Source organism: Oryctolagus cuniculus, chromosome 12 (genome assembly GCF_051225735.1).
Source record: "Oryctolagus cuniculus isolate XC-2025 breed Fujian yellow rabbit chromosome 12, ASM5122573v1, whole genome shotgun sequence".
Lineage (NCBI taxonomy): Eukaryota > Metazoa > Chordata > Mammalia > Lagomorpha > Leporidae > Oryctolagus > Oryctolagus cuniculus.
Window position 1 is genome coordinate 116,115,169 of NC_142878.1, and position 27,458 is coordinate 116,142,626.

At 42.4% G+C, this 27,458-nt stretch overlaps 1 protein-coding gene and 1 pseudogene across 4 annotated transcripts in view; one reads left to right on the plus strand and one right to left on the minus strand.

Annotated features, from left to right (window-relative positions):
* Positions 1-27,458, minus strand: part of LOC127485365 (uncharacterized) — a 51,796-nt gene that overhangs the window by 18,425 nt on the left and 5,913 nt on the right. For 2 of the 4 annotated variants that reach the window (XM_070054838.2, XM_070054839.2), the window contains exons 2-3: positions 8,194-8,408; positions 1,401-1,601 (exon numbers count right to left, since the gene is read on the minus strand). The exons of the other annotated variants lie outside the window; for them this stretch is intronic. The gene's annotated coding sequence lies outside the window, so the exon portion shown is untranslated. The remainder of the gene's footprint in view (positions 1-1,400; positions 1,602-8,193; positions 8,409-27,458) is intronic. 4 annotated transcript variants of the gene reach the window in all.
* LOC100347549 (vacuolar protein sorting-associated protein VTA1 homolog) lies at positions 6,050-15,388 on the plus strand (annotated as a pseudogene).

Sequence of the window (27,458 nt, forward strand, 5' to 3'; positions counted from 1 at the left end):
TCTACCACTGGTATCCCTTCCTGAACCAGCCAAGGTCTATAGGGTGTACCTAAAAGAGATTATAATGCCTCCAATCTACAACTGCACCTATGCCATCAAGAGACAGGAACCTGCCCTGCTCTCCAAAGTTCCTTTTACCCCCACACTAACATTCACAGACATAGAAACCAATCACACAGTCCTTGAGCAATATGAGGACAGCTTCAGGACCAGAAATTCTCTAAAGATGGTGGGAGTGGTCGCAATGGCATATGCTGAGAAGGAAAACAAAGGAGACTTTCCATGATCTTTCCCTGTTGACATCACGGGCTGATGAAGCTACTTTCCCTGTAAAACAGTGCACACCTCCGTTAGGAAGAAATTTGCTGGAAAATCAACCTCTTAGGATACAGCGAGGATACATAAAACTTGTCTAACCACATGAAGTGCTCACATAATATTCCAATTCCTCATTAATTCCTGGCTTGGCAAATACATTTGAAAGAAACATACTATAAGTTGGCTGGCACCATGGCTCACAGAGCTAATCCCCCACCTGCGGCACCAGCACCCTGGGTTCTAGTCCCAGTCAGGGTGCTGGTGTCCCAGTTGCTCCTTTTCCAGGCCAGCTCCCTGCTGTGGCCCGGGAGTGCAGTGGAGGATGGCCCAGGTCCTTGGGCCCTGCACCCACATGGGAAACCAGGAGAAGCACCTGGCTCCTGGCTTCAGATCAGTGCGATGCACTGCCCGCAGCGGCCATTGGGGGGTGAACCAACAGCAAAAGAAAGACCTCTCTCTCTGTCTCTCTCACTCTCCACTCTGCCTGTCCAAAAAAAAAAAAAAAGTGGCAAATGTGTTTTTGCTGAAAGCTTTTCCAACAGCTCCTCAGTCTAGTTTGCCTTCACTTTGAAAAGACTCTTTTTCTAGGATATACATGAGCATTCATTGACTTGGCCATCAAACATAATTTTTGCAAAGAATTTAACTGTACCCAGCTTTTATCAGGAGCACAAGAATATATCACATTGATGACTTCTTCCCTTTATGAGACTATTTGACACACTTGTGAAGAACATACAATGCTAATACCTTTTAGTCCTTCCTGGGTTTTGGTGCAATGCATGCCTCATTTAAAAAATTAATTGTCATGGATGCTACAAATCAGCCCAGCTTATATGGCCCCCCCCTTCCAATGAAAAGTCAAATTGAATTCTGTAGGCACTATCCTTAGTGCTCTCAGTGACTTCTTCACTTGTGGAGCTCATATGCCTTCTAAATTCTCTGGATCATTTGTGATATCCATTACTTCTCAAGGGCTGTGATGCAAGGAATAACCTCTCTTGGAACCTTGCTATGTGCCAGTAAAATTAAATTAGATTTCTATTAATTGTGCTATATTGGAAAAATAGTCACCTACATACCTTGAGCCTGTGATTCTCCAAACCTTGTTATCTAGTAGGACTTTGGCCATGGATATAGAACAGTAAAACATGAGAATGGCTACTAAGACCTCCTTAATAGATGATGGACCCAAACTTGGCATACTCCATTTGGCAAAGGGGATGGCTTCCAATGTCTGCTGTCTATGTCCAGATGCCAGGGTACAGCAGGAGGTCACTATTCTAATGATAAAAAAGAAAAACCATTTAAGTTCAGCTGGACACCATTTTGCTGACTGTTGATCTCATTACTGTTAATCCGGATGCCTTCACTGATGACAATCCAGAGACCCAAAGTAGTCACAGCCATTATCTGTGAACAAAAGCTTAAACCAAGAGTGAAGAATTAGTATCCATTATATCACAATTCCTCAGAACCCATCTAGTCCAAACCTTGAGAGTTGGAAGCTGTTATACTTGGCCCACCCATAAATAGGACGTTAATTGTCCCAGATTGTGGGGAGCAACCCGGACTGGACTGAGTTACTGGAATTAAGACTTATTCTATGCATCTGCTCTCCCACAATATGACGCTGAGAAGGGAGAAGCAGCTTCTACACAGCTGCCTCCAGTTCAACCAATAAGCAGCAGGACCTGCTCCTGATTGGAGGAGAGCAGCGTACTCGGCGTGTGGGTAGCAGAGTTGGGATTGGCGGAAGAGGACTATAAAGGAGGAGAGAGACGGCATGCACCAGGAACATCTAAGAGGAACATCTATCTGAAGGAACACCTGTGCAGCCCCCGAGAGAGCCGGCCGGCGGTGTGCCGCTCCCCCGCAGAAGTGGGGAATGTGGCAGGGGGAACCGCCCTTCCACGGAGGTGGAAGGGACGGTAGCCAACCCGGGAAGAACCAGCAGCAAACCCAGGGAGGGCCGAGCAGACAAAAGAACAGCGCAGGGTCCTGTGTCGTTCCTCCACGAAGACGGGGAGCGACACCAGATGGGCTCTATATCCTTGTACTGCAAGGAGGATGTCACAGATATTGATGCTCCAAACTTATCCAGCTCCCTGCTAATGTGTCTGGGAAAGCAGCAAAGGCTTGCCCAAATGCTTGGGCCCCTGAACCCATGTGATATCTGGAAGAAGCTCCTATCTTACGAGATCAGCCTGGTCTAGCCCCAGTCATTGCAGCCATTTTGGAGAAGAACAAACCAGAAGGAAGATCAGTCTCTCCCTTTCTCACTCTAACACTGCCTTTCAAATATATAAATAAATCTTTTAAAATGTAATCATTTCAATAGATTCCTCAGTGCTCAATCATGATGACTTTTGCCTCCTTAAGAACATTTTCATTTATTTTTTAAAGATCTGTTTATTTGAAAGGTAGAGAGGGGGCTGGTGTTGTGCTGCAGTATGCCAAGCTGCCATCTGTTATACTGGCATCCCATATAGTCACCAGTTCAAGTCCCACTTGTTCCACTTCTGATTTAGCTTCATGCTAATGGTCTGATAAAGAGTGGAAGATGGCCCAAGCACTTGGGCTCCTGCCACCCCCATGGGTGACTCAGAAGAAGCTCCTGGTTTCAACAAGGCCTAACACTGGCCATTGGAGCCACCAGGGGAGTGAACAAGATGATGGAAGATCTCTCTATGTCTCTCTCTCTCTCTCTCTCTCTCTCTCTCTCTCTGTGTGACTTTCAAATAAAGAATTAAATAACTTAAAATTATTTTAAAAAAGACAGAGAAACACACACAAAGTGGTTGAGGAGAGAGAGGCAGAGAGGTCTTCCATATGTTAGTTCACTTTCTAAATGTCTGCAAAAGCTGTGGCTGAACCAGGCTCTCAAGTCCCCTAATAAGTAGTAGATCTTGCACTTAGGTGAAAGGAACTGAAGAATTTGAACCACTACCCCATGATTCCCAGAGATATTAAGCAGGAAACTGGTTTGGAAGTGGAACACTGAAAACTTAGATTAGCACTGCAATATAGAATGTGGGCATCACATGCAATGGGCAACAAATTAGAAAACCTAGAAGAAATCAAAACACATGCTACATAACAAAATTGAGTCGTGAAGACATCTGGAAAACCTAAACAAACAAAAACCAAGACAGATACTGAATCAGTAACAAAAACTCTCCAAAGAAAAGCCCAAGACCAGATAGCTTCAGTGCTAAATTCTACCAGCCTTTCAAAACAGAACCAATTCCAATTCTTCTTAAGCTATTCAAAACAATTGAAAGAGAAGAGTATTCCCAAACTCCTTCTATTTGGCCAGTGTCACCTTATTTTCTAAACCAGAAAATGATACAATAGAGAAAGAGAATTAAAGAACAATATCTCTGAAGCACAGATGCAAAAAATTCTTAACAAAATACTAGCTAATAAAAATCCAACAACAGATCATAAAGATAATTTACCTGGACCAAGTGGAATGTACCCCTGGTATGCAGGGATCATTCAACATATGCAAATCAATAAATGTGATATGTGACACTAGAAAACTAAAGAATAAAAACCACATGATGATCTCAATAGATGAAGAGAAAGTATTAGTAAAAAACAAGCTTTCACTATAAAAACCTTAAGCAAGTTGGGTATAGAAGGAACATTCCTTAACACATTCAAGGCAATATATGACAAATCTTCAACAACATCATATTGAATGGGAAATCTTGGAAGCATTTCCATTAAGATCTGAAACCACAGTTGCTCTCCATCACTACTAACAGTTTTAGTCATGGCAATAATTCAAGTAAAAGAAATTAAAAAAAAAATTAGAAAGGAGAAAGTCCAGTAATCTGTTTGCAGATGACATGATCCTATATATTGGGAAACCAAAAGACTCCACCAAGTGATTATTGAAATTCATAAGAGAGTTTGGTAAAGTTGTAAGATATAAAATCAACACACAAAAATCAATAACCATTACATACACAAATATGCCATTGCTGAAAAATAACTTATCAGATCAGTGCCATTCACAATAACCATAAACATTTTTTATTACCTTGTAATAAATTTAGTCAAGGGTGTGAAAGATCTTTACAAGAAAAATCACAAAACGTTAAAGAAATACATGTTCATAAATTGGAAGAACTAATATCAAAATTCCCATACTACCAAAATAAATTGTTTTTAATTTTATTTTTACAATCATTTATTTATTTGAGTGGCAGTTATAGACAAAGAGAGGGAGAGACAGAAAGCGATGTCTTCTAACTGCTGGTTAATTCTCCAAATGGCTGTAATGGCTGTAATGGCTGGTGCTGGGCTGATCTGAACCCAGGAGCTAGAAGCTTCCTCCTCATCTTCTATGTGGATACAGGAGCCCAAGCACTTGGGCCATCTTCCTCTGCCTTGAGCAGAGAGCTGGATCAGAGGAGCAGCTGGGACCCAAACTGGCATCCATGAGATGCCAATGCCACAGAGGCTCAACTTACTATTCCACAGTGCCAGTCCCCCAAAAGCAATTTACAGATTCAATGTGATCTCAATCAAAATATCAACAACATTCTTCTCAGAGTTAGGAAAAAAATGATGTTAAAATTGGGATGAAATACCAAGGCAATCTTAATAAAAGCAAAGAGGGAGGCATCACACTTCCAGAATTCAAGATCTACTACAGGGCAGTTATAATAAAAATAGCTTGTTATTGGCATGCCAAAAGACATGTAGACCTATGAAACAGAATAGAACCTCTGAAAATTAATCTGCACATCTAAAACCAGTTAGTTTGTGACAAACAAATTTAAAGCAATCTCTGGAGAAAGGACGATCTTCAAAAATAGTGCTGGGAAAATTTGTTCTTCACACTGTAGTAGGAAACAAGATCCCCACATTGCAACTTGTACAAAAATTAACTGTAATTGGATCAATCATCTAAATCTAGGGGAAAATATCAGGGAAACTCTGCAAGACATTGTCATAATCAAAGACTTTTGGAAAAAGGCCCCATGAAGCACAGACAATAAAAGGAAAAATAGCCAAAGGAGATTATATCAAGCTAAGAAGCTTCTGAACTGCAACTAAGGAAGCAACTGACAGAATGCAAGAAAATCTTCACAAACTATTAGTAAAAATCTCCAAAATCTCTATGAGCTCAACAACAAAACAAAGAATCCAATTCAAGAAATGAGCAACAGGCACTTTTCCTGTTATATTAACAGGCAGTTTTAACAAGCATTTTTCCAAGGAAGAAATTCAAATGGCCAACAGACACATGAAAAATGTTCAGGATCACTAGCCATCAGGGAAATGCTAATAGAAACCACAGTGAGATTTCTCCTCACCCCAGTTAGTATGGCTATCATACAGAAACCAAAAATTGTTTTGGGACAGGCACTGTGGCTTAGTGGGTTAAGCCACTGCCTGCAGTACTGGCATCCCATATGAGTGCTGGTTTGAGTCCTGGCTGCTCCACTTTTGATCCAGTTTTCTGCTAATGAGCCTGAGAAAGCAGTGGATGGTGGCTCATGTGCTTGGATCCCTGTACCCATGTGGCAGACCTGGATGAAGTTCCTGGCTCCTGGCTTCAATCTAGCCCTGCCTTGGCCATTGTAGTCATTTGGGGAGTGAACCAGCAGAGATCTCTCTCTCTCTTTCTCTGTAAATCTGCAATTCAAATAAATAAATAAATCATTTTTTAAAAATCACCAAGTATTTTACTGAACAATTTTAAATGTTGTATGAGCAGACATCTACAACCATTGAATTATTTTTACAATAGTCAGTCTGGTTTAAACTGCTTTTCTGTGAATGTAAGAATATGTACTTGAAAAAAGTATAGGCTTGAGGAAGTGGTGATATGCTCGAGTGCTAGAGTGGAGATGGCCGAGCTTGCTCCACTGCCCCCACTCTCCCCACACATTAAGAACATTCAGCACCACCTGATGTTCAGGAGCATGACAAACAGGACTCTGTGGTGGCCAGTTACTGAATAGTTGCTCAAGAACTGATCTGAGAGGTTGTTGGCAGCCATTGTTCGATCATTATGTATCTCACCAAGGGGGTCATTTTATATGCCATGCAAACTAGAATGAAGATTCATAATAAAACTGAGTGTTGTAAATTTTTATCAAAATTAATGGGTCAGTTAGAAGCTCTTAAGAAACAATTGGGGGGCTGGTACTGTGGTGCAGCACATTAAAGCCCTGGCCTGCAGTGCTGGCATCTCATATGTGCTCCAGTTCAAGTCCCAGCTGCTCCACTTCTGGCCCAGCTCTCTGCTCTGCCCTAGAAAAGCAGTAGAAAGATGGCCCAGCTGGTGCTGCAGCTCACTAGGCTAATCCTTTGCTTGCAGTGCCAGCACCCAGCGTTCTAGTCCCAGTTGGGGCACTGGATTCTGTCTTGGTTGCTCTTCTTCCAGTCCAGCTCTCTGCTGTGGCCCAGGAGTGCAGTGGGGGACAACCCAAGTGCTTGGGCCCTGCACCCACAAGGGAGACCAGGAGAAGCACCTGGCTTTGGATCAGCGCAGAGTGCCGGCTGTAGTGTGCCGGCCACAGTGGCCATTGCGGGGTGAACCAATGGAAAAGGAAGACCTTTCTCTCTCTCTCTCTCACTGTCTACTCTGCCTGTCAAAAAAAAAATAATAATGAAGATGGCCCAAGTCCTTGGGCCCCTGCACCCATGTGGGAGACCTGGAAGAATCTCCTGGCTCCTGGCTTCAGATCAGCACAGTTCCAGCCATTGCAGCCATTTGAGGAGTGAACTAGCAGATGGCAGAGGCTGACTCTCTCTCTGTCTTTCTGCCTTTCTGTGACTCTGCCTTTCAAGTAAATAAATAAATCTCAACAACTGTTAGACTGGACTCGGATGGGACTCAATTATCCCAATGAGAGACTTCAATAATACAAAAGCAAAGAGGTTTATTGTTCTAGCTCGAGCTAGGGTCCACTCCTCCAATCATCACAGCAGTCTTCTGATGAGAATCCATCCCATTTCTTTTGTGGGGTTTATATAGGGTTTTCAGAGACATTCTATACATTATAGCACCATTCAGCAAATCATCTCATTCTGTGGGAAATTTAAAGAACATCTCTTAAAATTGCTTAGTAAATCCAGTGGTGGGAATAGACTAGTAAAGGTGGTTGGATGGCTCTGGGTTGATGCTTTTTAAAATGATTGGCTAAAGTATAGGGTATGAGCCGCTAGGGTGTATGTTCCAAACTGCAGGGTTTTGGGATGCTATCAATCACCCTAACCGCCTGAAAAGATACCTGGAACTTTAGGTATTTCCCTGCTATCTGCTGATTGGCTGTTGCTAGGAGAGTTTATCACAAGGGGAGTTTATTTTTCTTCCTCCAGAGCTTTTGGCTTAGGGTTCAGGGCCCGGTCATGCCCAAGTTACAAGATGGAGGCCTGCTGCTCCTCCACACGTGGAGGAGCCGCACCGGACCGGACGCTTGATGTTCCCCTTTTTTACAAGTCCTTTCTATAGTAAAGTAAGAATAAGTAAACAGTGAACTCCCAAAGCAAGAATGAGTAGAGAGAAATGAGAAAGAACGAAGCAACGAACTTCCCCGCGAACTCTCCAACGCACTCTCCAACCAACCCACACCACCATGCCGTCTCTCTCCTCCTATATAGTCCTCTCCACCAATCCGTGCTCTGCTACCCACACTCTGAGGGCGCTGCTCTCCTCCAATCAGGAGCAGCTCCTGCAGCTTGTCAAGTTGGTGAGAGGCAGCTGGGTAGAAGCTGTTTGCTCCTCTCCCAGTGCCATATTGTGGGAGAGCAGATGTATAGAATAAGTCTTAATTCCAGTAACAGTATAGTCCGAGTTGCTCCCCACAGATCCCCCTTTCTTTTTATTTTTTTGGCGTTGATACGCGCCTGTGTAAAGTTCAGCGTGATCTTCATGCTATTGACTGTCTTGTTTGTCGTGCTACTTCAGAGTTCGTTGAAAAATGTCCCATATTCCAAAGATCCCAGGAATTGGTTATTCATTGTTTTCTTCCTCAAATAGAGTTTTTTTCTTCTAGCTCTTCTGCTGGTAGGTTTACCAACCGAATTCTTCTCTCAGGGGTCCATATTGGTTGTGCCACACCCTGCGGAAAAAAACAAACGGCACCTCGTACTCTTCTGAGTAAGGGGAATGGGCCTTTCCATTGGTTGTCCTGTAAATCCTTCCACATTACCCACTGTATTGATTTCTTATCAGCTAATTGAGCATGCATTTCTGCAGGTGATTTACTGTTCTTTTTCTTGTTCAGAAAATTAATTGTATAAAGAGCTAAGGCCAAGGCATCCTTATTGGATGCGGCCATTTCCCCTATTCCCCCCCCCCTTTTTTTTTTTTATTTTTGACAGGCAGAGTGGACAGTGAGAGAGAGAGACAGAGAGAGAAAGGTCTTCCTTTGCCGTTGGTTCACCCTCCAATGGCCGCCGCTGCAGCCGGCGCACCGCGCTGATCCGATGGCAGGAGCCAGTATCCAGGTGCTTTTCCTGGTCTCCCATGGGGTGCAGGGCCCAAGCACCTGGGCCATCCTCCACTGCACTCCCTGGCCATAGCAGAGAGCTGGCCTGGAAGAGGGGAAACCAGGACAGAATCCGGTGCCCCAACCGGGACTAGAACCCGGTGTGCCGGCGCCGCAAGGTGGAGGATTAGCCTATTGAGCCACGGCGCCAGCTTCCCCTTTTTGTTTAATTATTAAATTTTTTAAATATAAGTGAGTGTGTTCTACCACAGCTTGCCCTTGTGGATTGTATGGAATACCGGTAATATGGGAGATTCCGAATTCTTTCAAAAATGCAGCAAAACGAGCTGATGTATACGCTGGGCCGTTATCCGTTTTGATCACATGAGGAACTCCCCAGGCTGCAAAAGCCTGCAAGCAGTGTTGGATTACTTGTTGTACTCCTTCTTTATTCATGGTTGTGGCCATAACTATACCTGAATATGTATCTACAGTGACATGAACACAGCTTTGTCGCCCAAAAGAGGGGATATGTGTAACGTCCATCTGCCAGATATGTCCTGGTTTAAGGCCACGGGGATTGGCTCCCGTAGGAATCTTTGGAACTATGGCAACAACGCACTTTTCACAGGATCTAATAATACCTTCTGCTTGCTTGCGGGGAATATTAAATTTAAAACTTAAAGTGTGGGTGTTAACATGCCATTTAGAGTGATATTCTTTAGCTTGTTCCAAAGCGGTGCATGCAAGCAAGAATCTTGAATAATGATCGGCCATCATGTTTCCTCGAGTAAGTGGGCCAGGTAAATTAGAATGAGCTCTTATGTGGCCTATGTAAATAGCATGCTCTCTTTGATTTAATAACCCCTGAATGTCACTTAAATAAGAATAGACTGAGGAGGATTTAAGAATAAGGCACTGTGTAGCAAGCATCTGAACTGCATTCACCACATATGCACTATCAGACAAAATATTCATGGGTGCGCTCTCTCTGCGTAATACTGTTGTGGTAATAGCTAATTCTGCATGTTGTGGAGAACGGGATGCTGTTAAAACAAAATATCATTGATTGTTAAATATAGCTGCTCCTGTTCCGCCTTTAGCTCCATCCGTAAATACGGTAACTGCCCCTTGAATTGGATCCCTTCGCACCTTCTGTACCCGTTTTATTGAAACCTGTGTGCAGAAGTTAACAAATGGATGGCGAGGGTAGTGATTGTCAATCTCTATTTGTAGAATGAGAACTATGTATGCCCATTGCCAGCATTCCCTTGTAAAGGCTTCTACTGCCTCTTGAGCAAAGGGAACTACACATCGCTTTGGAGTCTTCCCCGCCATTTCTGTCGCCTTTTTTTATTGCTGTTAATATCAAATCAGCCACCGCAATGCCTTGGGTGTATAGTACACGTGGTGCATGTGAATGTGGGTATACAAACAACAAGGGTCCTCCTTGCCAAATGACTGCGAAGGGATACAGCTGTTCCATAAAAATTAATATTTCTAGGGCTTGTTGTGGATCACATCTTTCCATCTGCATTGCTTTAATTTGTTTTTCGATTTTCTGTAACGCCAAGCGGGCTTCTTTTGTCAATCTACGAGGGGAATCAAGCTGGGCATCTCCTTCTAAAATATTGAATAATGGCATCATATCTTCGGTGGTTAATTTACAATAGGGCCTCAACCAATTTAAATTGCCACATAATTTTTGGAAGTCATTAAGGGTCTGCAACCCATCTATTGCAATTTCAAATTCTAATGGGGTCACCTTTTCAGAAGTTACTTTAAGCCCTAAGTACTGTACTACTTCCCCTTTTTGTATCTTCTCTGGCGCTACTTGTAACCCAACTTTTTCCAAATATAATAGCAACAGCTTATATGCTTCCATAAGGTGATTTTCACTTTCAGCCGTTATTAACAAGTCTTCCATGTAGTGTAAAATTTGTACTTTTGGGCACTGTTGTCGAACCGGCTCTACTGCCTGATCAACATATAGCTGGCATATGGCAGGACTGTTAGTCATTCCTTGGGGAAGCACTTTCCATTCATATCTTTTGTCGGGACCTTGATGATTAATGGAAGGTACGGTGAAAGCAAACCTCTGAATGTCTTGTTCATGTAGAGGTATGCTAAAAAAGCAGTCCTTCAGATCGAGTACTATTAATGGCCAATGCTTTGGGATCACAGTAGGAACCGGGAGTCCGGGTTGTAATGCCCCCATGGGTTGCATCTGCTGATTAACAGCCCGTAAATCATGCAACAACCTGTATTTCCCCGATTTTTTCTTTATCACGAATATTGGCGTATTCCATGGGGAGGTTGATGGTTGCAAATGGCCTGCCTCTAATTGTTGTAACACTATATCATTTACCGCAGCCAACTTTTCCTGGGTAAGGGGCCACTGTGGTATCCACTTTGGCTTGTTGTCCAGCCATGACAATGGCAGCGGCTGCATCTCAGTGGCCCCCACGAAAAACCCGTGTCCTGTCTTTTAAAATCGCCTTTGGGCTGGGCTAGGTCCCTTCTGCCTTCTCTGGAGCCTAATCCTCTCTCCTGATATCCCTTTTTATACATAATACGCCATCCTGTAGAACTCTCCAATTGGTCTTCATTGGTTAATGTCAGTCCCAATTGTTCTAAAATGTCTCTTCCCCATAATGTGATGGGGAGTGCACTAACATAAGGTTGCACATTTCCCTTGTTCCCTTCTTGATCCTGCCAATGAAGCACCTGAGCACTTCTTGATGGTGTCATGGCCGCACCTAGGCCTACTAAAGTATTATCTCCTGGCTGAAGGGGCCATGACTTCAGCCAATCATTTTCCGAAATTATACTTACATCTGCACCCGTATCTAGCTGGCCCTGAATCGACTTTCCTCTAATGGTTAAGGTCCACAGAGGTCGATCTGCTAAAGACAGGGACAAGGCTGCAAATTTCTCCCCTTGGGGTCCATGAACATCCTGCGCTCCAGTCATAATCAGCATTTGAGCCACAGGTTCTTCTGGATTGATTTGTATAATACCCTTTGTAGATTGTATTAGCACCTTTAACTTATCAAAGGGTAATTGGATGACTCCGGTAATGACCATTAGGCCTCTTAAAGCATTTGTTTCTTTTCCTATGATTATTCCAAGTCCCTTATGCTCAGCTGAAATTGTTTCTGCCCTCACCTCTATGGCTTGTGGCCCCATTTGAGGTGTTAGTAACGAATACCCGGTGGCTCGTAACTCTGCGCAGTAAATATTTGGTTTTTGTATTGTTGGGACCATGGCACCCACCGATTGTTTTGGCCCCGGGGTGCAGGGGCCCACATTCCATTTTTTTGTTGTTGTCCATATACACCTGATCTTTTTATGGGGCCCGGCTCATTTGGCATCCTCAGGGGATTGCCTGTGCTATACATTTTAGAGTAACATTCACTGACCCAATGATTCCCTCTTCTACAGCGTGGGCAAAGGCCTGGTCTTCTCGAGTTCTCTATGCCCTGCTGATCTCGGGCTGGAAATTTCACCCTACATTCCCTCATTAGATGCCCTTCTCGACCACATCTAAAGCATTTTCGTCCCCTCATGTTCTGTCTAAATTGTCGGGTCACTGCTACTGCAGCATGTGATCCAGAAGCTACATCATCCATGACATCCCTACAGATTTTCAAAAAGGTAGGGATGTCTTTATGCTGCCATGGTCTAAGAGCTTCACGACATGTTTTATTGGCCTGTTCATACGCCAATCTTCTGACTAAGGGCATTGCTTCTTCCACAGTTTCAAAAATATTTCCCGCTGCTTCCATTAATCTATTCACGAAGTCAGCGTAAGGTTCAGTAGAGCCCTGCACTATCTTAGTCAAGCTGTGTCTTATCTCTCCTTTTCTGGGTACCACCTTCCAGGCTCTTCTTGCTATCTCTCTCACTTGTAAGAGGACAGCTGTTGATAATCGGGCCTGCTTATCGGGATTGGCAAATCGCCCTTCTCCATTTAACATTTCCTCATCCCATGTTTGATTCCCTGCTCGATAGTTCTGCTTTGAATATTCTCGCGCGAATTCTCTATAAGCAGCTAACCATAAGAGGAAGTCACCCCTGCCCAACACCGCCTTTACTAAATTTCTCCAATCCTCGGGTATTAGGCCTTGCTGTCCAATGTTATCAAGGATTGCCTGAGTGAAACTTGCATGGGGGCCATACAATTGCACTGATTGTTGCAATTCTTTAAGTAATTTATGGTCAAGAGGCGTCCAACCCCTGTTTCCCTGTTGATCCTGAATTACAGGAAACACCTGGCCTGGTTCCTGGTACTGCTCCCAAGCAGGTTTCCTATAAACAGCTCCCCTTTGCTTGCTTTCGGTTCTTGGCCTTTCTATCTCCTCCTGCATACCTACTCCCTCCATCACTCCTTCTTCCTCCTCCCACTCTTCTTCAATCTCATGTGGAAAAAAAGGGGCTTTTCTTTACAGGAGGAAACTTTGGTAGTACCAATGGGCGATACCAGGGTGGTGATTCATCCTTTATGGTTGAATTTGCCAGCCTTGTAGGGCCAGGATATATTCTTGGCATCTCTCTCGGGGGCGAGGTTCCCTTTTCAGCTTCCTTCTCCCCCCCCCGTAAGCTTCCTGGCTCTCTAAATCCTTCTTTGATTTTCTTTTCACCTGTCCGTTACAATAGCTGCTCGCCTGGCTGCCCTGCCATAATTCTTCCTGCAATTCACTCCCCTCATTAAACAACAACTCGATCCCTTCTGTGGGGTCCTGGAGCGCCTGATCAACGAGTTGCCACAGCTTCAGCACTTCTATCGATTCCCCAGCCTCGCGTAATTGCCGTCCCACCTGCCTCCACTACTGTAGAGTAGAAACCAGGGGGACGTCTCTATGACTGCTCTTACGAATGCATGAATTTTCCTCCCCGCTCGTTTCCCTCGCTTAGAAGAAAAGCTGCGAGGAGGTGGGGAGTAGGAAGAGAGAGAGAGAGAAACCACATTCAGCCCATATTGGATGATCTTTAGGGAGAAATAGAGGATGGTGCCTAGCAGGAAGAAGACGTAGCCAGTGGGCAAAGAGTAGCCAAAGAACTCCATTGTCTGTACCGTCCGTGACATGTTGGAGCGGTGGGCGTAATGGAAGACTGAGTCCCCCAGGCGTTCCCAGTAAATACCTCTTTCCTGGCTTCTATTTTTCTTCCCCTGCGGCTTTTTCCCTAGGTTCTAACTAGCTTTTCACCGGCACTCTTTTAGTCCGGCTTTCCCCTAGGTTCTTTGCTAGTCTCTCTCTCTGGTATTTTCCCGCTTCTTCCCGCTTCTTCCCTCCTAGGTTTCCTAATCCGAGTCACGGCACCATTTGCTGCTCCTCCGCACGTGGAGGAGCCGCACCGGACCGGACGCTTGATGTTCCCCTTTTTTACAAGTCCTTTCTATAGTAAAGTAAGAATAAGTAAACAGCGAACTCCCAAAGCAAGAATGAGTAGAGAGAAATGAGAAAGAACGAAGCAACGAACTTCCCCGCGAACTCTCCAACGCACTCTCCAACCAACCCACACCACCATGCCGTCTCTCTCCTCCTATATAGTCCTCTCCACCAATCCGTGCTCTGCTACCCACACACTGAGCGCGCTGCTCTCCTCCAATCAGGAGCAGCTCCTGCAGCTTGTCAAGTTGGTGAGAGGCAGCTGGGTAGAAGCTGCTTCCTCCTCTCCCAGCGCCATATTGTGGGAGAGCAGATGTATAGAATAAGTCTTAATTCCAGTAACAGTATAGTCCGAGTTGCTCCCCACAGAGGCCTAGTCTAAAATAGCTGCACATTGATCCAGGCTCAGGTTCTTCACAACAACAAAAAGAAACAGTTGAGTGATAATGAAGCTATTACCCAAGGAGCAGTTGGTTCTGCCCATTTGGGGATTTATTCTTGAAAAATGTTTATATATGCAGACAAGGAACATATACTGCAAGTCTTTTAATAGATGTCATAACCGTGTTTGACATAACACTGATGAAAATGTGAAACATAGAAAGTATGCAAGGTGGAAGGCAACATATATCCATAATTGCTTAAAGAATGAGGAGACTCCTCAAGCAGGCCCTATTGCAATTGAGGAAGATACTGATGGTGAAGAAAATGAAGATGCTGTAGTAGCATCTCTGCCCATTCCACACACCTCAGCCATCATCATCTTCAGCAGTTGACCCAGGCAGCATGCCATCAGACAGCTATAGTTGAATACAGATTCCTCTGGGTGCACATGCCCCAGCCAACACACCAGCGAAAGTGCCTCATAGCATGGGTGTAACAAGGAATACCATCCAACCTACTCTATAGACTATGCCAGCCATTGATCCTGCACTTTCCAGTACGGTTTCCCAAGGCGATACCCACCTCACCCCTGAGGAGTTTGTGAGAGCTCAGAGATACTGCAAATATGCTGGCAGTGCTTTGCAATATGAAGATGTAAGCACTGCCATTCAGAATCTACAGAAAGACCTCAAGTTACTGATGACTGACAGAGAATGAAGACTTTGTACAACAGATCCACGAATCTTTGGCATAAAGAACTAACTCCATTACCCTATCTTCAGCCTATCAAGAGGACAGTTTTAAGACTTCAGTTGAATTGAATATGATGATAAAATCTGTGAATATCAGATTCCTTTTGAAGCATTCATCAGTAGCCTCAACCAGTTTTTATTGTCCATTTAATGGCTCCAATAATTTATGGGCACATAGGGCTGATGTTGGCAAGATCCTAAAAACACCCTTTGAACCCTGTTTCAGCAAGTGAAAACACAGAAAATATATATTGGAAATAAGCTTTATTAATTTAAATACATGAAGAGAATTTTTTAAAAGCCATAATATTTGGACAAACAGACCATATTACTTTGCAGTAAAATTGTAAATCTAATAAAAGATTCCAGAATTGTCTAGATTAGAGATTACCTTTTTGTTTTCCTTAAGATTTATAAAACAAATACAAATGTCCTAAAGTGTTAGATTAACCTGAAAAACTTATGTTCAAAACACAATTTTTATTCATTAGAGTTTATAGTTGGCAGAAGGAAAAGTCATTCAGTAAAGAGGTAGAAGTGCTTTCAGACTTAATATTAATAATGTTGGTTTCCCAAATGCTTTCTCTTATCCGTCAAGCTTAAGGTGAATTGGTATTTGCTGCATCAGCAGTCTGACTGCATGTCTTAGAGAATGAAAAATAGAGGTCTGTAGAGATGCCTGAAGAGTTGGTGCTTTTAAGTTAAGATTCTTCTCAGCTGCTGAGGAGTATGTTCCATCGAGTGCATAACTATGAATGATTCAGAAGATTTATAAGACTTAAGATACTCAGCTGTTAAATTTATGAATTTTGTGGGAAATTATGGACTTACGGTGTCACCTGAATTTGCTGTGTTAAAAAAATAAATACAAAGATTCTTTTTAAATAAAACTTAAAAAAAGTATAGGCTTGTATGGAACAAGATGTTTCTAAACTTCATAACATGCTGTTATTTTAATACAAAACATACATAAGCAAATGTTTTAAACATAAATAATTGATTATAAAAGCTTGTGTTTCTAATCAAATACACTTGTGAAAAGAAATTACAATTTACCCCCAAAATAATCTAGAATTTCCTAACAGTATCTAACTTAATAATGAAGTAAAAACATCCTAAAACATCTTTTCTTTGTGTGAATTTAAGTACAGTACTTTAAATTAGCATTTTCCATCCCAAAGGTTATTAAAAGTTTTGAAAGGGAGATAAACTCCATGAGGTTGGTAGATTTTCTGTTCTAAATTCTTCATGTAGGTGGGGCTGGTGCTGCTGGGCAGCAGGTAAATCCTCTGCCTGTGGTGCCAGCATCCAGTATGAGTACCAGTTCTAGTCCCGGCTGCCCCTCTTCCAGTCCAGCTCTCTGCTATGGCCTGGGAAAGCAGTGGAAGATGGCCCAAGTGCTTGGGCCCCTGCACCCGCATGGGAGACCAGGAAGAAGCAGCTGGCTCCTGGCTTTAGATCCGTGCAGCTCTGGCCATTGCAGCCATCTGGGGAGTTAATCAACAGAAGGAAGACCTTTCTCTCTGTCTGTAATTTTACCTCTCAACTAAATAAAATCTTAAAAAATATATTCTTTATATACTCATATTAATTACAACCTCCTATTTTAGAAAAATGAGGGTTAATGGTTTATGACTTCTGCTAGTCTGTGATTGTTACAAAGTAAAACTTCTAGTTTTATCTAGAAGACAATTCCTTATCTGCAATCACCGTATTGTAACAAAAATTGTGGTACTAAGTTAATAGTCTTTAAGTAAATTAGGAGAATATTTAGCAACTTAAAAACACCTGGCTAGAAAATTTCTTCACAAGATTCCTCGTGGGGTAAACACATGCTGAATTTCTGGTTTTTTATTTACGTGTCTCATTGTCACAGGCTGAACAGCAACAGAACACAGTATGAGAATGGTGAGCACTCCTCTAATGCTAGAGACATATGTGCCCTGTCAGGACTTCATTGGCCTGACTCATCAAAAGACTCAGGAATAAATGTTTCTGTTTTCAAGAGAATTGTGGGGCTGGTGCCATGGTGCAGTAGGTTAATCCTCCACCTGCAGCACCGGCATCCCATATAGGCCCCAGTTCCAGTCCCAGCCACACCTCTTTCAATCCAGCTCTCTGCTATGGCCTGGAAAAGCAGTATAAGATGGCCCAAGTGCTTGGGCCCCTGCACCCATGGGAGACTGGAAAAAAGCACCTGGCTCCTGGCTTTGGATTGAGCAGCTCTGGCTGTTGCAGCCATTTGGGGAGTGAACCAATGGACGGAAAACCTTTCTCTCTGTCCTACCTCTCACTGTCTATAACTCTACCTCTCAAATCAATAAATAAAGTCTTTCAAAAAATCTTTTAAAGTGAATTGCAACCACTATTGCATGTTTTCTTTCACAACTTCAAGTGGACATAGCTCATAAAATAAAATGAATCATGGTTTCATAAACATTAAAGCTTATCATAGACAATTGGTACCAATGAATAGCTTCTTTTACAGTCTCTCTATATAAATAATTAATAAGCCAATTATATTCTTCCTACTCTGCAAAGCCAGTCAATGCAATTGATTTCAAATTTAGAATTTTCAAATCACCCAGAAATGCACAATGTTAATGCTTTTGGAGCTTTATAAGAGCCCAAAATATCAATTTTTAATTCTTGTACTTTTTAACATTAGAGAGTTCTGAGACATTAAATAGTGCTTTTTCTTTCTAATCCATGTAAGACTAACCATGTGCAGAAAAAATATGAGGATTTTTGTTATGCAGATAAATAATTGTGCTTTGCCTAGAATCATGCTTCAACTTTGGTTATTTTTCCTCTTCACTGAATCCAGGAAGACAAGAGTCCTGTGAAACTAATAAAATGCCCCTGGTGTTCTTAAATGATTACTTTTTGGACAGGAACTTCCAAGAAACAACACCACAGTCGTAGTGAACATTTTCTGTGGTTGAATTTTCTCTTTGCTTTCAGGAGACCAAGAGAAGCCACCTGGAGATCTCAGAGAAGGCCACGTGGGAATGGAGGGGCATGCACCTCCTCTGGAAGCAGTTGTGTCTGTGAAATTTTTTGCTCATTGCAAATTTGACAGGTCTCTATCCATTGATAATGAAGAGACTCATCATAAAAATTAGTAATACAGAAAAAATCATTGAAATTTCATTTTTTTCTGCCACAGGCAAGTGGAACAATATCTCTCACAGTAAAACAAACAGACTGTAAAGAGTCTATCCAATGTCTCTGGCTCTCCTCACATTCTGAGGACAGATCTCAGAGAACTTCTAGCTGCCTCTTCCAGAAAGGTAAATCAGTAAATAAATTATTAATAAAAAGAAAAGGAGGTAACTTTTTTTCTGTATTTCTGGATAGGATTCCTGTCTTCGAATCAATATGTCATGATTTTTATTCATTTTTCCTTCTTTGGAATTGGGGTAGGAGTAGGCAAAAACATGCATGAAAGAAGGGGGAAAAAGCTTAAAGTACTAGATTGTAAAGTAGGAACAAATAGGCAGGAAGGCTGGAGGTGAAGGGGTAAAGACTAGGTTAGGGAAAAAAAGCCAGCTTATTAAATCCTTAAAAAGAGAAAGGAAGAAAGGAGGAGGAAATAGAGAAGTATGGTTATGTTCTTATGGAATTACATTCTTATGCAATCTGATCTCTTTGTATTAATAAAAATAGAAATGTTTAACAATTGAAAATTTATTCCTTTATTGAATCACTACTGCCTCATTCCAACACTCTATAAAAACAGAATCCAAAGGCAGGCATAGGTTGCAGGGTGGGGCACAGTGCAAGTGGCAGTGACAGACTTATTTCTCTAATATCAAATTCTACACCACAACTTCTAATCCAGCAAAGTTCTACACATCACCCAGAATCAATTGCATAAAATAAACCGCTTAGGGCAAAAGCTCAGAGAAAATCAATGTCCCCATTATTCTTTGCCTGTGAAGCACTCATATAAATTAGCATGCTGCTAAAGAAAATGAGATTATGGCCAAGCTATGTATAAAGAACATAGGGATGCAAAGTCAGGAGGCAGTTTGGTGTTTTATGAGCACCCAAAGTGAACTGCAGATGAAGAAGGGGATGCATTACAGAATGGGAGCTGAGTAGGCAGCACAGCCAGCAGTGATCACCAAGCCATTAACCTGAGATTGATGAGTATTTGTGAAGTGTACAAGTGAGTTCTACCTATAACAACAGTAATTACTTTTTCTTTAGGACACAAGGCAAAACACATTTTTTTCCCAATTTTTATCTGTTTTTCATTTTATTTGAAAGGCAGGGGGAGATGGAGAGCGAGAGACATTTCTTCCACTTTCTGGTACATCCCCAAATGCTCACAACAGCAGGCAATGTTCAGCCTGAAGCCAGGATCCTGGAACTCCATGCAGGCCTGGGAGAGTTCAGTTAATTCTGAGGATACACAGTCTTCAGTGACACCTGTCTTTATAAAGACACATCTCAATACAAAATAAAACTCTCTACTCAGGACTTTAGAGATCCAAGAGAAAACTTTCAAATATTTTGCAGGTGAATGCAAAACAGAAATCTGGAGACTTCTGTGAGCCAACAAGTTCCCTGCCTACCTGAGAATCAGCCTGGTCACCAGGGAGATCAAGGGAAGAGGACCAAGCAAAGCCATTTGGGACCTGTGCCCAGAGTCTTATCTCTTGAGTGAGCCTAAAGGCAGCCCAGTCATTGGGCACTGGCAGTTTTGGACCACCTTAATCCTGAAGTGGCTACACAAACTAGTCAACTCCAATTTGGGCTGAGTTATCAGACTGGAAGTCTGGTCAAACACTGCCACCCATTAAGGAATCTGGACACAGGAATGGCCAAAAAAGTACCATTAGGAGGTGCTCACAATAGGAGGCAGAGAACTAAGTGGGTAATAAATGCACAGATCCTAGACCAAGGCAACAGGCAATGAAAACCTTCTCTTTTGTTGCAAAATTTTCTTATTTTATCTTAAAGGCCTTGAGAAACAGATCTGTAGACATCTCATGTGTAAGACAAACATGGATCATTCATAATTGGCCTATAAATATTAGCATTCTTGCCCTGAACAATCAGCCTCAGGAGCTAGCTCAGGGAGGGGCAAGTAAAGGGAATTACTTCAATCTCATTTCTAGGGAAATATACATCCTCCATGAACTGCTTCTTACAAAACATTTCTCCAATTTTCCAGGAGAAATACATCAACTCTGAAGAGGCTACTTTTTTTTTTTTTCCATAGAGCCCAACACCTGTCTTGGGAATCACCTGTGATCCAGGTAGATGGATAAGAAAGACAACTGGAATCATCTACTATGAGACAAGATACTTTACCCAAATCACTATATTTCACTCTACAGAAAAATGCAAACTGAATCACAAAGAACTCCAGTGGATTGATCCACTGGTTTCAGCAAAGGGCATATTTGCATTACTCCAGATATGCAGGCCTCTCTTTCTGTGTACCTTCATGTGGACTATCTGCAGATACAGAGTGAAGGGGAGGCTGCAGCAGTAAAAATGGTCAATGTTTCAACTATGAAACTTATTTTTAATTATCTCAAATACAGTCATAAAAATTCTGCTCTAAGCAAGACACACATAAAGCAAAGCTCATCCCTTTCTCAACAAAAATTTAATGCGATGAGAATTACAAAATCTTAAAGAAAGAAATAGAAGACGATACCAAGAAATGGAAAAATCTTCCATGCTCATGGATTGGAAGAATCAACATCATCAAAATGTCCATTCTCCCAAAAGCAATTTATAGATTCAATGCAATACCAATCAAAATACCAAAGACATTCTTCTCAGATCTAGAAAAAATGATGCTGAAATTCATATGGAGGCACAGGAGACCTCGAATAGCTAAAGCAATCTTGTACAACAAAAAACAAAGCCATAGGCATCACAATATCAGATTTCAGGACATACTACAGGGCAGTTGTAATCAAAACAGCATGGTACTGGTACAGAAACAGATGGATAGACCAATGGAACAGAATTGAAACACCTGAAATCAACCGAAACATCTACAGCCAACTTATATTTGGTCAAGGATCTAAAACCAATTCCTGGAGCAAGGACAGTCTATTCAATAAATCGTGCTGGGAAAACTGGATTTCCACCTGCAGAAGCATGAGGCAAGATCCCTACCTTATACCTTACACAAAAATCCATTCAACATGGATTAAAGACTTAAATCTACGACCTGACACCATCAAATTATTAGAGAACATTGGAGAAACCCTGCAAGATATTGCCACTGGCAAAGACTTCTTGGAAAAGACCCTGGAGACACAGGCAGTCAAAGCCAAAATTAACAATTGGGATTGCATCAAATTGAGAAGTTTCTGTACTCCAAAATTAATAGTCAGGAAAGTGAAGAGGCAACCGACAGAATGGGAAAAGATATTTGTAAATTATGCAACAGATAAAGGGTTAATAACCAGAATCTACAAAGAAATCAAGAAACTCCACAACAACAAAGCAAACAACACACTTAGGAGATGGGCCAAGGACCCCAATAGACATTTTTCAAAAGAGGAAATCCAAATGGCCAACAGGCACATGAAAAAATGTTCAAGATCACTAGCAATCAGGGAAATGCAAATCAAAACCACAATGAGGTTTCACCTCACCCCACTTAGAATGGCTCACATTCAGAAATCTACCAACAACAGATGCTGGCCAGGATGTGGGGAAAAAGGGACACTAACCCACTGTTGGTGGGAATGCAAACTGGTCAAGCCACTATGGAAGTCAGTCTGGAGATTCCTCAGAAACCTGAATATAACCCTACCATTCAACCCAGCCATCCCACTCCTGGGAATTTACCCAAAGGAAATTAAATTGGCAAACAAAAAAGCGGTCTGTACCCTAATATTTATCGCAGCACAATTCACAATAGCCAAGACCTGGAGTCAACCTAAATGCCCATCAACAGTAGACTGGATAAAGAAATTATGGGATATGTGCTCTATAGAATACTATACCGCAGTCAAAAACAATGAAATCTGAATATTTGCAACAAAATGGAGGAATCTGGAACACATCATGCTGAGTGATATAAGCCAGTCCCAAAGGGACAAATACCATAGGTTCTCCCTGATCGGTGACAACTAACCGAGCACCAAAAAGGAAACCTGTTGAAGTGAAATGGACACTATGAGAAATGGTGACTTGATCAGCCTTTGCCCTGACTGTTGATGTACAATTTAATACTTTATCCCTTTTAGTATTTTTGTCTGTTCTACTTAATATGACTGGTTTAATTCTATAATTATCACACAGTTATTCTTAAGTGTTGAAAATTAACTGAAATGTGACCCCTGTTAAACATAAGAGTGGGAATAAGAGAGGGAAGAGATGTACAATTTGGGACATGCTCAATTGGACTTGCCCCAAATGGTAGAGTTAGAAACATACCAGGGGATTCCAATTCAATCCCATCAAGGTGGCCTATACCAATGCCATATCACTAGTCCAAGTGATCAATTGCTGTTCAAAATTGATCACACTGATAGGACTACGAGTCAAAGGGATAACATAAACAAGACTAGTGTCTGAAAATACTAACCGATAGAATAAAAAAAAAAAAAAGGGAAAGAATGATTCAACATGAGAAGCAGGATACACAGCTGACTCATAGAATGGCAGATGTCCTAAACAGCACTCTGGCCTCAGAATCAGCCCTTAAGGCATTTGGATCTGGCTAAAAAGCCCATGAGAGTATTTCAGGCATGGAAAGCCAAGACACTCTGGCAAAAAAAATAAATAAATAAAAAAGAGGACCTAAACAAAAGATCTCTGAGAGTGAGATCCCAATGGAAAGAACAGGTCATCAAAGAAGTAGCTACCTTTCTCTGAAAGGAGGATAGAACTTCTACTTTGACTACTACCTTGTCTAAATATGATCAGAGTTGGCGAACTCAAAATGCTTCCATAGCCTTGACAACTCATGAATAGATCCTAGGGTGATTACTGATGCCATAAACAAGAATGTCAATTTGTTAAGGCAATAACAGGAGTCACTGTGCACTTACTCCTCATGTAGGATCTCTGTCTTTAATGTGCTGTACCTTGTGATTGAATGCTATAACTAGTACTCAGTATTTTTCACTTTGTGTTTCTGTGTGGGTGCAAACTGTTGAAATCTTTACTTCATATATACTAAATTGATCTTCTGTATATAAAGAGAATCAAAAATGAATCTTGATGTGAATGGAAGGGGAGAGGGAGCGGGAGAGGGGAGGGTTGCAGTTGGGAGGGAAGTTATGGGGGAGAAGCCATGCAATCCAGAAGCTGTACTTTGGAAATTTATATTCATTAAATAAATGTTAAAAGAAAATTAATGTTAACTGCATAGTTAGGAGTGTACTATTGCATTTAATTACAGTGCTTCTCTATATTTTATTTTTTAAGATTTTATTTATTTATTTGAGAGGTCAAATTATAGACAGTGAGAGGAAGAGACAGAGATAAAGGTCTTCTATCTGCTGGTTCACTCTGCAAATGGCTATAACAGATGGAGCTGCACTGATCTGAAGCCAAGAGCTTCTTTTCTGTCCCCCCTTGGGTACAAGGGCCTAAGCACTTGAGCCATCTTCTACTGTTTTCCCAGGCCATAGCTGAGAGCCAGATCAGAAGAGGAGCAGCTGAGGCTAGAACTGCGGCCCATATAGGTACCAGCCCCTCTACATCTTATAAGCACATCTTATCTGTAAGAAAAACACTGAAAAGTTAGTCAAGTATATCACAAACTATGTTAGAAATTATCTCTAATTTAAATAAAAAAGGAAAACCTTAAAATAGAAGTGGTTAATTTTGGCAATCTGCACAAATGACCTGTGTCCTATTATTTTATCCTTTGGAATACTTTTCAAGATTTCTTCTGACCTTCCCATCTTCCTTTGTTCCTCATACCCTTTCAATATCACTGCCTCTCTGTCCCTGCAGCTCTCTCCCTTTGGAAACAGTCTTGCAGGCTGTCAATCATTATTTCAAAATGTTTTGTAGGGAGTGCCTGAATGGCCTTCTAATATCCCATAAATATATATTTCCATAAAACAGACAATAGAGGGGCTGGTACTGTGCCCTAGCAGGAAAAGCTGCTGCCTGCATTGCTGACATTCCTTATGGGTGCTGCTTTGAGTCTCGGCTGCTCCATTTCTGATCCAGCTCTCTTCTACTGGGGAAGCAGTAGAAGATGACCCAAGTCCTTGGGCCCGTGCACACATGTGGGATAACTGGAAGAGGCTCCCAGCTCTTGGCTTCAGTTCAGGGTAGCTCCAGCCATTGCAGCCATCTGGGGAGTAAACCAGAAGATGGAAGACCTTTCTTCCTCTCTCTCTGCTTCTGCATCTCTCTAACTCAAATAAAATAAAATAAATAAAAATTTAAAAAAAGGTGGTATAGCATAGTGGGAAAGCTGTTGCCTGTGATGCTGGTATTCTATATTGTGCATGAGTTCATGTCCCCACCTGCTCTACTTCTTCTTTTTATTTATTTATTTATTTTCACAGGCAGAGTAGACAGTGAGAGAGAGACAGAGAGAAAGGTCTTCCTTTTCAGTTGGTTCACCCCCTAATAGTCACTGCAGCCAGTGCACCATGCTGATCTGAAGCCAGGAGCCAAGTGCTTCTCCTGGTCTCCCATGTGGGTGTAGGGCCTAAGGACTTGGGCCATCCTCCACTGTATTCCCGGGCCACAGCAGCTCTACTTCTGATCCAGCTCCTTCATCTGCCTAGGAAAGCTGCAAAGAATGGTGCTTGTGCTCCTACTCCCACATGGGAAATGTGGAAGAAGATACTGGCTCCTGGGTGGGAGGGACGTTATGGGGGGGAAGCCATTGTAATCCATAAGCTGTACTTTGGAAATTTATATTCATTAAATAAAAGTTAAAAAAAAAAAAAAAAAGAAGAAGATGCTGGCTCCTGACTTTAATCCAGTTCCAACCCCAGCTGCTGTGGCCATTAGGGGTGTGAAACAGTGGATAAATGATTTATATCTCTCTCTCTCTTTGTAACTCTGCCTTTCAAATAAATATTGGCTGGCGCCGTGGCTCAACAGGCTAATCCTCTGCCTGCGGTGCTGGCACCCCAGGTTCTAGCCCTGGTCGGGGCACCAGATTCTGTCCCGGTTGCTCCTCTTCCAGTCCAGCTCTCTGCTGTGGCCCAGGAGTGCAGTGGAGGATGACCCAAGTGCTTGGGCCCTGCACTCGCATGGGAGACCAGGAGAAGCACCTGGCTCCTGGCTTTGGATTAGCACGGTGCTCTGGCTACAGGAGCCATTGTGGTGTGAACCAATGGAAAAAGAAGGACCTTTCTCTCTGTCTCTCTTTCTCACTGTCCACTCTGCCTGTCAAAAAATAAATAAATATTTTTTTTTTAATTTAACAAATGGCCCTAAATATTCTGACTCATCTTGACATGTAACAGGAGACAAAAAAGTTGCTGCTGACTTTATGTAGTGCCTCCTCAATCTTTTCTATAAGCAAAATACATTTATTTCTTTTGCTGTCCAAGCACTCAAATCTAAAAGAAATAATACTACCCAGTGCAACTCTGTTCAAGGCTGCTCCTGCACTGAAGAAAAGTAAAGGAGCAAGGGGCCCAAACCCTGTGTGGCCGGCTGGCAGTCCCCTCCTCACTCTGCATCTGAGTTTCTGATTAGAGAGGGAGACAAAGGCAACTCCAGATACTGCAGCAGTACACAAACAGCCTCACAGACACACCTTATGTGTGTGCAACAGAAGGAGAGCACAGAGCACTATGCAAGGGAGGAATACATTGAACAAAAAGGAAAGGATGTGAATGGACATAGCTAAGAATTTCCCCACTCTGCTGATCATGATCTCAAGGATGTCCAGGCCAGAATTCCATTTCACTTTGGAAAACCCACTCCATAAAGTTTTCTCCACCTAGGTGTATTCTTATGTGAGGAATCTGTCTTCCTGTGAGAGAGGGCACCACCACAGACTGAAAACCAGTCAAAAAGCAGAGTGATGGCTTTAATTCTCAGAGGTGAATGGACAACCACATCTATGAATTCTGCCTTGAAAAATAAGCTTCCTTCTGCTCTAGGAATCAGGTATAGTTTAGGGCTAAAATGAGAAACACAGAGACCAGCTGGGTCTGTTACATGAGAAGAAAGGAAGCTTGATGGCAGCACTGTAGGTGGCAGCCTCACCTGCCATGCCACAATGCCAGTCCTCAAAATCAGCCTATTTTAAAAAGCATTTTAAATGAGGGATGGGAGAGAGGGACACTGGATTTCATTTTCCACTTCTATTTGAAGAAATGGAATAGTAGAATCCATGCCAGCCTAACACATGGCAGCTTTAGCCACTGATGACATCACAGCTTGCTACCCAAAAGTGGCAGCCAAAATAAACTCAACAAATGAGAACCAAAATAAAACAGAAGAGTTTAACCTAATACCAACAGTTGTTCAGCAGATATCACCAAGATCTTGACACACAGTCATCAGAAGGATAAAGGGTGGGGCTGGCTTTGTGGCACAGTGGATTAAGCCACCACAAAATAAAATGCTGGGATCCAATATGTGTGTCCACCCTTTAAAAAAGATTGATTTATTTGAAAGTCAGAGTTTTGGGGACCAGTGCTGTGGCACAGCTGATTGAGGCCCTGGGCTGCATTCCATATGGTCCCTGGTTCAGGTCTTGGCTGCTCCACTTCCAATCCAGCTGCCTGCTAATGTGCTTGGGAAAGTGGCACAGTATGGCCCAAGTCCTTGGCCATATATCCACATGGAGATCTGGAAGGAGCTACTGGCTCCTGGCTTCAGATCAGCTCAGATCTGGCCACTGCGGCCATTTGGGGAGTGATCCAGCAGACTGAAGACCTCTCTATCTGTCTCTATCTCTATCAGTAACTCTGTCAAATAAATAAAATAAATCTTAAAAAAAGTCAGAGTTATAGAGAGGAGGGAGAGTCAGATGGGATGGCATTGTGGATTAGCAGGTAAAGCTGCTGCATCTGGTATAGGCACCAGTTCATGTCCTGGTTGCTCCACTTCTGATCCAGCTCTCTTCCAATGGCCCTGGAAAAGTAGAAGATGGCCCAATACCTGGGTCCTTGCCACCCAAGTGTGACACCTGAATGAAGCTCTTGGTGCCTGGCTTGGGCCTGGCCCAGTTC